This window comes from Lethenteron reissneri, chromosome 51, assembly GCF_015708825.2.
Source record: "Lethenteron reissneri isolate LAM-NWPU_2019-01 chromosome 51, ASM1570882v1, whole genome shotgun sequence".
NCBI classification, from domain to species: Eukaryota; Metazoa; Chordata; class Hyperoartia; order Petromyzontiformes; family Petromyzontidae; genus Lethenteron; species Lethenteron reissneri.
Genome location: NC_083829.1, coordinates 7,236,284 through 7,248,513, shown reverse-complemented (window position 1 = coordinate 7,248,513; position 12,230 = coordinate 7,236,284). Strand labels below are relative to the sequence as shown.

Below are 12,230 nucleotides of genomic sequence, written 5' to 3'. Positions count from 1 at the left end.
CCCTTCCTTCTCTGCCCCCCCCCCTCAGCCCCCCACACCTGTCGCGCTCCTTCGCCTCGTCACCGACAGCTGCTTCCCCCCCCCACTACACCCCCCCCCCAAACCGTAGCCTCGTCTGCCCCCCTGCCCCCCTCATCTACCGTGGGGGATGTGGGGGACACCGTGCCGGCTCGGGTCTGTCCCATTCTGTTTTGAAGGAAGGGGGGGGGCTAGGGGGGAGGGGCTGTTGGGGGGGGGGGCTAGGGGGGAGGGTCTGTTGGGGAGGGGGCTAGGGGGGAGGGGATGTGGGGGAGGGGGCTAGGGGGGAGGGGCTGTGGGGGTGGCGTCGTGGTTCGTTACTGAGTCTTCTGTTTGGGGAGGGAGGGAGAGAGGCTTGGAGGAAACCCGCCATTAACATCACCATGAGGCCAATCGCCACAACCATCATCACCGTCACGATCATCATCACCATTACAATGTTCTCAACCATCGGCAACCACAACATGGTGAACATCTGTTGCTACTGCTGCTGTTACTGCTGCCTCTGTTGCTACTGCTGTTGCTGCTGCTGCTACTGCTGCTGTTACTGCTGCTTCTGTTGCTGCTGCTGCTGCTACTACGACAGTACTTCTACTGCATGGCAATGAGCGCAAGGTCTGTGAGATGGGCACGCCGATTCGGGTGTGAGAGAGAGAGAGCGTGAGAGAGAGCGAGAGAGTTGGGGAGAGAGTGAGAGAGCGTGAGAGATAGCGAGAGCGTGTGAGTGAGAAAGTGAGAGAGCGTGAGAGAGAGCGAGAGCGTGAGAGAGAGTGTGAGAGAGGCTTAATTTCATTCGTGAATCAAAATGTTCACCTGGACAATCCCCTGAGACTGAACGTCTGGGTGAGCCCAGCAAACACGTAATGACAAAGGTCCCCCGTGTAGCCTCGAGCAGACCTTTGCGGCAAGTGCGGTTAGCGAGTAGCAGCACCTATCAAGACCGGGATGGAGTGGCCAGCACCACGCCCGGCCGCCTTTGTCTCCGAAGTAGCGACGTTTACACATCGCAGCGGTGACTCATTTGAGCCTGAGCCGACCTAGGGGAGGCCCAGAACGGGTTCAGATAATCGTCACCGGTGTTGGTGGCACCTGAAGTGGGAATCAAACTTGGATCGGCCGGGTTTGAAATCGCCCGTTTCGTATCGCGCTAACCACTGCGTCACCGCTCCTTAATACAGATACACAGACACGCACCCACACATAGCAAGCGCATGAAGACGCCTACACAACCATCCTCGATGTATAACCTCTACACCTACGCATTAATATAAACCAATGTCACAAAAAGACAAAGATCCCCCGTAAAGGCTCAAAATCATGTTGGGGCAAGTGCTGTGAGCGAGTAGCACCTATGAAGGCCGGCACGGTACACGAGGGGGTGGGTGGCCAGCACCACGCCCGGCCGCCTTTGTCTCCCCAGTGGCGATGTTCACATACCACACCAGTTAGTCGTTTGAGGCCGAGTCGACCTAGGAGAGGCCCAGGACCGGTTCAAATAATCGTCACCGGTGGTGGCCGTGAGCGGGAATCGAACTCGGGTCGCCGGGTTAATAGCGCAGCGCGATAACTGCTACACTACCGGTTCCAAAGACAAAGATCCCCCGTATAGCCTTAACCGACTGTTGGGGCAAGTGCTGTTAGCGAGCAGCGCCTTTGAAGGTGCTGCGCCCGAGTCAAGAGCCGCACGGCTCACAGGGCTTTACCTAATAAATGAAACTGATGAAGGCCGGCACGGCACACGAGGTGGTGGGTGGCCAGCACCACGCCCGACCGCCTTTGTCTCCCTCGGTGGCGATACCGCTGCGCACACACACACAGACACGCGCACAGGCATCCCGAGACACCGCCGGTCAATCTCTCATGTAAGTCCGACTGTAACAGACGCAGGTGTGAGTGTTGTAATTGACCGTGCGTGTGAATGAGTGGAGCCTGACAGCTGATGTCCCGTGCTGTTGCGAGGTCCGCGTACACCACGCTGCAAACAGCAGCGGCTCATGCATTCTGGCCGGAGGGGAGCGGTGGCGCAGCGGTTAGCGCACTGCGCTACGAACCGAGTTCAATCACCCCCCCCCCCTCCACCCCCACGGCCACCAGCACCAGTGATTACCCGAACCAGTTCTGGGTCTCCCCCAAATCGACTCGGCCTCAAAGGAGTAACCTATGCGGGATGTATAAACGTCGCTACGAGGAGAGACAAAGGCGGCCCGGCGTGGTACTGTACCAGCAAACCCACCAACCCGCTTCGTGTGCCGTGCCGGCCTTCATTGGTGCCACTCGCTACTCGGCACTTGCCCCAATAGCCCGTCAAAGGCTACACGGGAGCTGGGGGGATCTTTGTCTTTGCCTGCGCGGAGTCTCGCACCCCGGGGGCGTTACAACCGTTCTGGATTCTGCACCGAAGAGCCGAGGCGGTGATCGGGGAAGGAATTACACCGTCCGATCAAGGCCGATATCAATGCCGAGTGATACCTGAACCAGTCAACCGCTTCTCCTAATTCACCACCCCCCTCCCTCCCTCCCCCTTCTTGCACCGCACCCGCAATGACCAGCGTGGTGAAGTATGGTGCAGCGGCCCTCTCGATCCGTCTCGGCGGGGGTCGAGACGCATTCGTCCAGTTGTAGATTGGAAGAATAAAGAAAAAGAACGCTTCTTCACGTTGGGATGTTTACAGTGGTGGAGCGTGGCACGGCGTGCCGTGGCGTGCCATGGCACGGCGTGCCGTGGCGTGCCATGGCACGGCGTGCCGTGGCGTGCCATGGCACGGCGTGCCGTGGCGTGCCATGGCACGGCGTGCCGTGGCGTGCCATGGTGTGGCACAGCGTGGCGTGGTGTCACCCAACCTCTCCACACAGCTCCTTCAAAGGCATTCGCTCCGCACGCGTAGACGAGTCCACTTCTCACAGAGGGGAGGGGGGGGGGGAATCCGAAATCACCGGCTCAGCCGAACCCAAGACTATTCCACTCTACCCGGGGAGGAGGGGCAGTGGCGGGCATACTTTGATGAAACTAGCTTAGCTATAAAACACATACACATTTGTATAGAAATTTGAAAGAAATGAATTTAAATATTTTAAAAAAAAATCTATATTTATCATTGATATCGCTATTTTTCTCTGCTACTGGTATCCAGATATTTCTTCACCTCCCTCTCGTGTAATAATAGTCGAGTCCGCACTACCCGTGCTATCAACTCCGGGCAAAGCGACCGGGAGATTGGGGGGGGGGGGGGTGTGGGGGGAGGAGCGTGGGGGAGAGGGGGGGAGAGTGGAGAGGGGGAGAGAGCGCGCACGGGGAGAGAGACGAGAGAGACACGGGGAGAGTGAGGAAGGGACACTGCGAGACATCATGAAGCACCCGCAGAAGGTGAGTTTGTCCGGATGTGATGATGGTGATGGTAATGATGGTGGTGATGGAGCTTTACGCAATCGAGAGGAGGTGGCAGTTGTGATGGGAGAGAGATCGAGAGAGAGGGGGGGGGGGACGTGCTAAGGTCATTGCAGAGTAGAGGAGAGGGATGGTGATGTAGCGGTGATGGGAGGGAGAGGTGATATTGGTAGTGAAGGTAGTGGTGATGAGAGAAAGAGAGGTGGTGATGGTGGTGGTGATGGGAGAGAGGTGATGAGAGAGAGAGGTGATGATGGTGATGGGAGAGAGAGATGGTGATGATGGTGTTCTATGCGAAGGAGATATGATGATGGTGATGAGAGAGAGAGAGAGTGGCAGGAGAGGGTACACGTACTAAGGTCATTGAAGACTCGGAGATGGAGGTGATGGTGGTGATGATGGTGATGATGGTGGTGATGGAGGTGATGGTGGTGATGATGGTGATGATGGTGGTGATGGTGGTGATGGTGGTGATGATGGTGATGATGGTGGTGATGGTGGTGATGGTAGTGATGATGGTGGTGATGATGGTGATTATGGTGGTGATGGTGGTGATGGTGGTGATTATGGTGGTGATGGTAGTGATGATGGTGATTGTGGTGGTGATGGTGATTGTGGTGGTGATGGTGGTGATGATGGTGGTGATGGTGTTTCACACGAAGGAGAGGCGATTGGTGATGAAGGAAGAACGACGTCGCTAATGTCATTGTAGACTGCAGGAGAGACGGGAGACGAGAGAGATGGGAGAGAGACGGGGGGGGGGGGGCGCTCACACTGCGATAGAGCGCGCCGCTGCACCCGAGTGATGAGGCGACCGAGTTTGATCCCGGACCCCGTGAATGCCGTGGGACATCCTCCTCTGTTATCACCGTCATCGTCATCACCACCAGCACCACCATCATCATCACCACGACTATTGTCTCAATCACCTCCACTACCGTCATTTTTTTTACCACCATCATCATCGTCACGACCATTATCATGATTTTAAAAATGTCATCATCACGATCATTACAATCATCATGGTGTGAGCATTGGCTGGAGATTATTAAGATCACAATGACGATAGCAATCATCATCATCAAGCGTTCCGTTATCTTTGATTATAATTGCCATCCAATGCATGATCATCATTAATATCATCACCGCCGGTGTGAGTACTTGATTGAGATCATTCACGTGATGATGATGATGATGATGATCATCATTGTCATCATCATCATCGCGAGTTCCATTATCTTTGGACAAATCTCCTGGACATGACCGTCATCATCATCATTATCGTCGTCCCCATTTACATCGCCACTCTCGTCCTCGCCGTCACCACCACGATCATCAGCATCATCACCCGCCCCCGTGGTGTTTGATGGGAGTGGGGTGGACGCGTGGTGGATCTCCGACAGCCTCACCTCCTCTCTCCGCGTCGTCCTAATTAGCTCTCACAACTCCCTCCACGAAGCAATCATCAATCATCTCCTGTCCGTCCGCCGACATCAGCGACTATTCGTCTCTCGATGCGCCACGTGACTTTATGAGGCCAGGTGAATCTATGCACCACGTGACCCCTCGAGCCACGTGACCCCTCGAGCCAGGTGGCTCAACGGCACAGCGAGCTCCAAACCTGCCTGGGGCAGTGATAGGGGGGTTAATTCACCCCATCATCCTTCCAGGGTCGATAAAGAAGTATCAACTTGTTGCGAAGTCAGCAGTTATCGCCCTGTGGGGAGACTCGCACCGCCATAGGAATGTGGAATTGTCGCCACTGCCCCTGCGGGGCTTTAAAACAGCGGGTAAACACCGGTGTACCGCGATGCGCATGTGGGCAGGAGGTGATTTTGGTGTTGACTCTATAAAGACCCAGCCCGCCTGTGATGCATCCGTTGTCATGCTCAGTCCACTGCTGGATGAAGGCCTCCCCACGCCGTGTCGGACATGGGGGGGGGGGGGTGGGGGTTGCTCTTTGACCTCGCCGCGCAGGTTAGCGTGGTTTGGTGAGGGTGACAGTGGCTGAGGACCCCACGTGATCGGTTCAGAAATCACTCACTCGCCACTGATGAGAGCCGCGGTTTGTAGCTCAGTGCGCTAACCACCGCGCCACCGTTCCACCAATAAAATCTATATTTTTTTAAAAACAACAACAACAACGCCCTTTGTCGATCCGTTGCTCTATGAGGGCCTCACCACGACGTGTAGAATTACTTGGGAGGGTTATTTGATTGACCATACTTCACCGCGCCGGTCAGTGCGGGCTGTCTCAGGTTAGAATGAGGGATTCGTGAGAGCAGCACTTACACTCTATGACAAAGACAAAGATCCCCCGTAAAAGCCTGCACAGACTGTTGGGGCAAGTGATGTCAGCGAGCACCTGTGAAGGGCGGCACGGCACACGAGGGGGTGGGGTGGCCACGAACCACGCCCGGCCGCCTTTGTCTCCCCAGTGGCGAGGTTTACACATCGCGCCGGGTACTAATTTGAGGCTGAGTCGACCTAGGGGAGGCACATGACCGGTTCAGATAATTGTCACCGGCGTTGGCCGTGAGCAGGAATCGAACCCGGGTCGCCAGGTTCGTAGCGCAGCGCGCTAACCGCTACACTACCGCTCCCCACACACACAACACGACACACACCCACACAGAACACGACACACACCCACACACCACAACACGACACACACCAACACACACACAACACGACACACACCAACACACACACAACACGACACACACGACACACACACAACACGACACACACGACACACACACAACACGACACACAACACGACACCCACACACACACACCCACACACACACAACACGACACACACCAACACACACACAACACGACACACACCAACACACACACAACACGACACACACGACACACACACAACACGACACACACACACACACAACACGACACCCACACACACACAACACGACACACAACACGACACCCACACACACACACCCCAACACGACACACACACACACAACACGACACACACACACACGACACACACACACAACACGACACCCACACACACACAACACGACACACACAACAACACGACACACACACACACGACACACACACAACACAACACGACACCCACACACACACAACACGACACACACACACACAACACGACACACAACACGACACACACCCACACACACACAACACGACACACACACACACAACACGACACACACACACACAACACGACACACACACACACGACACACACACACACCAACACGACACCCACACACACACAACACGACACACACACACACGACACCCACACACACACAACACGACACACAACACGACACACACCCACACACACACAACACGACACACACACACACAACACGACACACACACACACAACACGACACACACACACACAACACGACACCACACACACACAACACGACACACACACAACACGACACACACACACAACACGACACACACACACACAACACGACACACACACAACACGACACACACACACACAACACGACACCCACACAACACACAACACGACACACACAACACACAACACGACACACACACACACAACACGACACACACACAACACGACACACACAACACACACACCAACAACACACAACACGACACCCACACACACACAACACGACACACAACACGACACACACCCACACACACAAACACGACACACACCAACACACACACAAACACGACACACACCCACACAACACGACACACACCCACACACAACACGACACACACCCACACACACAACACGACACAACACGACACACACCCAACACACACAACACGACACACACACACACGACACACACACACACAACACGACACCCACACACACACAACACGACACACACACACACAACACGACACACAACACGACACACACCCACACACACACAACACGACACACACACACACAACACGACACACACACACACACAACACGACACACACCCACACACAACAACACGACACCCACACACACACAACACGACACACACAAACAACACGACACACAAACACACACACACACACAACACGACACACAACACGACACACACCCACACACACACACACGACACACACACACACGACACACACACAACACGACACACACACACACACAACACGACACCCACACACACACACCAACACACACACAACACGACACCCACACACACACAACACGACACACACACACAAACACGACACACACACACACACAACACGACACACACACACACAACACGACACCCACACACACACAACACGACACACACACAACACGACACACACACACACAACACGACACACACACACACAACACGACACACACACAACACGACACACACACACACAACACGACACACACACACAACACGACACACACACACAACACGACACACACACAACACGACACACACACACACCAACACACACACAACACGACACCCACACACACACAACACGACACACACCCACACACACACAACACGACACACACCAACACACACACAACACGACACACACCACACACACACACGACACACACCCACACACACACACAACACGACACACACCCACACACACACAACACGACACACAACACGACACACACCCACACACACACAACACGACACACACACACGACACACACACACACAACACGACACCCACACACACACAACACGACACACACACACACAACACGACACACAACACGACACACACCCACACACACACAACACGACACACACACACACACAACACGACACACACCCACACACACACAACACGACACCCACACACACACAACACGACACACACACACAACACGACACACACACACAACACGACACCCACAACACACACACAACACGACACACAACACGACACACACCCACACACACACAACACGACACACACCACACACAACACGACACACACCCACACACACACACAACACGACACACACCCACACAAGCAGAGGCCGTCACCATCGTTCAGCCCTTATCCACTGCTGGATGAAGGCCCTCCACGGGGCTTGGCGAACCACCTCGCCCGGCTTCCAGACACCGCGGGTTGGCGTGAACACGCGCAGCTCCCTGCTGCTGCTGATAGCGACACTGCGCCTGCTGCTACTGCTGCTGCTACTGCTGCTGTTACTGCTGCTGCCACTGCTGCTGCTACTGCTGTTACTGCTGCTGATAGCGACACTGCGCCTGCTGCTGCTACTGCTGCTGCTACTGCTGCTGCCACTGCTGCTGCTACTGCTGCTGCTGCTGATAGCGACACTGCGCCTGCTACTGCTGCTACTGCTGCTGCTACTGCTGCTGCTACTGCTGCTGTTACTGCTGCTGCTACTGCTGCTGCTGATAGCGACACTACGCCTGCTGCTGCTGCTACTGCTGCTATTGCTGCTGCTACTGCTGCTACTGCTGCTGCTGCTACTGCTGCTACTGCTGCTGCTGCTGATAGCGACACTGCGCCTGCTGCTGTTACTGCTGCTGCTACTGCTGCTGATAGTGACACTGCGCCTGCTGCTGCTACTGCTGCTGCTGATAGCGACACTGCGCCTGCTGCTGCTGCGACTGCTGCTGTTACTGCTGCTGCTGTTACTGCTGTTACTGTTGCTGCCACTGCTGCTGTTATTGCTACTGCTGTTACTGCTGCTGTCACTGCTGCTGTCACTGCTGTTACTACTGCTCCTGCTGCTGATAGCGACACTGCGCCTGCTTCTGCTGTTACTGCTGCTGCTGTTATTGCTGCTGCTGTTGCTGCTGCTGCTTTTGCTGCTGTTGCTGCTGCTGCTGGTGATGCTGCTGCTGCTGTTGCTGCTGTTCCTGCTGGTGCTGTTGCTGCTGTTCCTGCTGCTGTTACTGCTGCTGTTACTGTTGCTGTTACTGCTGCTGTTACTGCTGCTGTTACTGCTGCTGTTACTGCTGCTCCTGCTGCTGTTACTGCTGCTGTTACTGCTGCTGTTACTGCTGTTGTTACTGCTGCTCCTGCTGCTGTTACTGCTGCTGTTACTGCTGCTACTGCTGCTGTTACTGCTGCTGTTACTGCTGCTGCTGTTACTGCTGCTAATGCTGCTGCTGTTACTGCTGCTGTTACTGCTGCTCCTGCTGCTGTTACTGCTGCTGTTACTGCTGCTGTTACTGCTGCTGTTACTGCTGCTGCTGTTAATGCTGCTGCTGTTAATGCTGCTGCTGTTACTGCTGCTGTTACTGCTGCTGCTGTTAATGCTGCTGCTGTTAATGCTGCTGCTGTTACTGCTGCTGTTACTGCTGCTCCTGCTGCTGTTACTGCTGCTGTTACTGCTGCTGTTACTGCTGTTGTTACTGCTGCTCCTGCTGCTGTTACTGCTGCTGTTACTGCTGCTACTGCTGCTGTTACTGCTGCTGCTGTTACTGCTGCTGCTGTTAATGCTGCTGCTGCTACTGCTGCTGTTACTGCTGCTGTTACTGCTGCTGCTGTTAATGCTGCTGCTGTTACTGCTGCTGCTGTTAATGCCGCTGCTGTTAATGCTGCTGCCGCTGTTGTTGCTGCTGCTGTTACTTCTACTGCTGTCACTGCTGCTCCTAGTGTTACTGCTGCTGTTAATTCTGCTGCTGCTGTTGCTACTGCTGCTGTTGCTACTGCTGCTGCTACTGCTGCTGCTATTGCTGCTGCTGCAACTGGGGGAGGAGGGGGGCTATTCGGGTAATTGGCCGTCGCCTCATTAAGGGAGCGAGGTCAGAGAGCGAAGTGCAACGTGCAGTGGTGATGAGAGTCGTTATCGCACTTGGGCTGGGACACAATAGAGACAAAGCTCCCCCGTATAGCCCTCGACAGACTGTTGGGGAAAGTGCTGTTAGCGAGCGCCTATGAAGGCCGGCACGGTACACTAGGCAGGTCGGTGGCCAGCACCACGCCCGGCCGCAATGTTTACTCAGTTTCTCGTTTGATGATGATGGGGTTGATGACGATGCTGATCGTGATGATAGTGATGGTGGTGGTGTTGATGATGCTGACAGTGATGTTGGTGTTGATGATGATGATTGTATATAATCTCACGCTTGGGGTTAGACAGACAGAGAGGGGTGACCCGTGGCCGAGAGAACGCACACCGTTTCGAGGCACCGCCGAAGGTGACGACCGCTGGGGGGGAAGTTGGTAAGGCCGGGGCCAGGTCGAGACTAACAGAGGAGTGGCAGCACAAGGAACGGGAACGCGTCCTAGGGGAGACGGAGCGCGCGGGCCAGCTACGCGGTTGGATCGTTGCTTCGCGAAAGAGGTTCAACGCACGTGCAAGGACGGCGGCCACTCGGGGTGGGGGAGGAGGAGGAGGGAGGAGGAGGAGGGAGGGAGGAGGAGGATGGAGGAGGGAGGAGGGGGAGGAGGGAGGAGGAGGGAGGAGGATGGAGGAGGAGGAGGGAGGAGGAGGGAGGAGGAGGAGGGAGGAGGAGGGAGGAGGATGGAGGAGGAGGGAGGAGGAGGAGGGAGGAGGAGGAGGGAGGAGGAGGAGAGGAGGAGGGAGGAGGGGAGGAGGGAGGAGGAGGAGGAGGGAGGAGGAGGGAGGAGGAGGGAGGAGGAGGGAGGAGGAGGAGGAGGAGGAGGAGGAGGGAGGAGGAGGAGGAGGGAGGAGGAGGAGGGAGGGGGGAGGGAGGAGGAGGGAGGAGGAGGAGGGAGGAGGAGGAGGGAGGAGGAGGAGGGAGGAAGAGGGAGGAGGAGGGAGGAGGAGGGAGGAGGAGGAGGAGGGAGGAGGAGGAGGGAGGGGGAGGGAGGAGGAGGGAGGAGGAGGAGGAGGGAGGAGGAGGAGGGAGGGGGAGGGAGGAGGAGGGAGGAGGAGGCCATCATCCAGCAGTGGATTGATCATGGCTGCTGCCGTTGCTGATGACGACGACGACGATGATGGTGGTGGTGGTGATGAATGCATGGCGCGGCTGAAGGATGCTTGATGTGCAATGCCATTGAGGAGCCGCGCGAGTGAATCTGACAGCGAAAGGCGGCGTCTGCGTCAATTGGCCTCTCCCGGGGGACTTTAAACCCTTACGCAACATTACTGTGAGCTGATGATGATGATGGACGAGGATGATGATGATGATTATCGTCATCATCAATAAGCAACAGTTTGATGCATCGTTTTCATTATTGCCATCAATATCATATTCTCGGAAGTCACGTAGATAGAAAAATATATATATTAAATAAAATAAATAAAAATATGTATTAAACATTAAAATAATAAATTTTAAATAATAAAAGTAAAAAAACAATAAAAATAGTAACATTTAATTAAAATTAATAATCAATATCATCATCACCATCAATATCATCAGTATCATCGAACGGTGCGAAACAATTTAAACATACACACACCAGCTTAAAAACCTTGCCACCTCTTATCAATAATCATCATCAGCAGCAGCAGCAATATCATCAGCAGCAGCGGCAATATCATCAGCAGCAATATCATCATCAGCAACAATATCAGCAGCAGCGGAAATATCATCATCAGCAGCAGCAGCAGCAATATCATCAGAAGCAGCAGCAATATCATCATCAGCAACAATATCAGCAGCAGCGGAAATATCATCATCAGCAGCAGCAATATCATCAGAAGCAGCAGCAATATCATCAGCAGCAGCAATATCATCAGCAGCAGCGCCAATATCATCATCAGCAGCAATATCTTCAGCAGCAGTGCCAATATCATCATCAGCAGTAGCAATATCATCATCAGCAGCAATATCATCATCAGCAGCAGCGGCAATATCATCAGCAGCAGCGGCAATATCATCAT

At 54.5% G+C, this 12,230-nt stretch overlaps 1 protein-coding gene across 6 annotated transcripts in view; it reads left to right on the top strand.

The window, feature by feature from the left end:
• The first annotated feature begins 3,266 nt into the window (after positions 1 to 3,266).
• Positions 3,267 to 12,230, top strand: part of LOC133355414 (plasma membrane calcium-transporting ATPase 1-like) — a 54,615-nt gene continuing 45,651 nt past the window's right edge. For all 6 annotated transcript variants that reach the window (XM_061572700.1, XM_061572696.1, XM_061572698.1 and 3 more), the window contains exon 1: positions 3,267 to 3,382. The gene's annotated coding sequence lies outside the window, so the exon portion shown is untranslated. The remainder of the gene's footprint in view (positions 3,383 to 12,230) is intronic.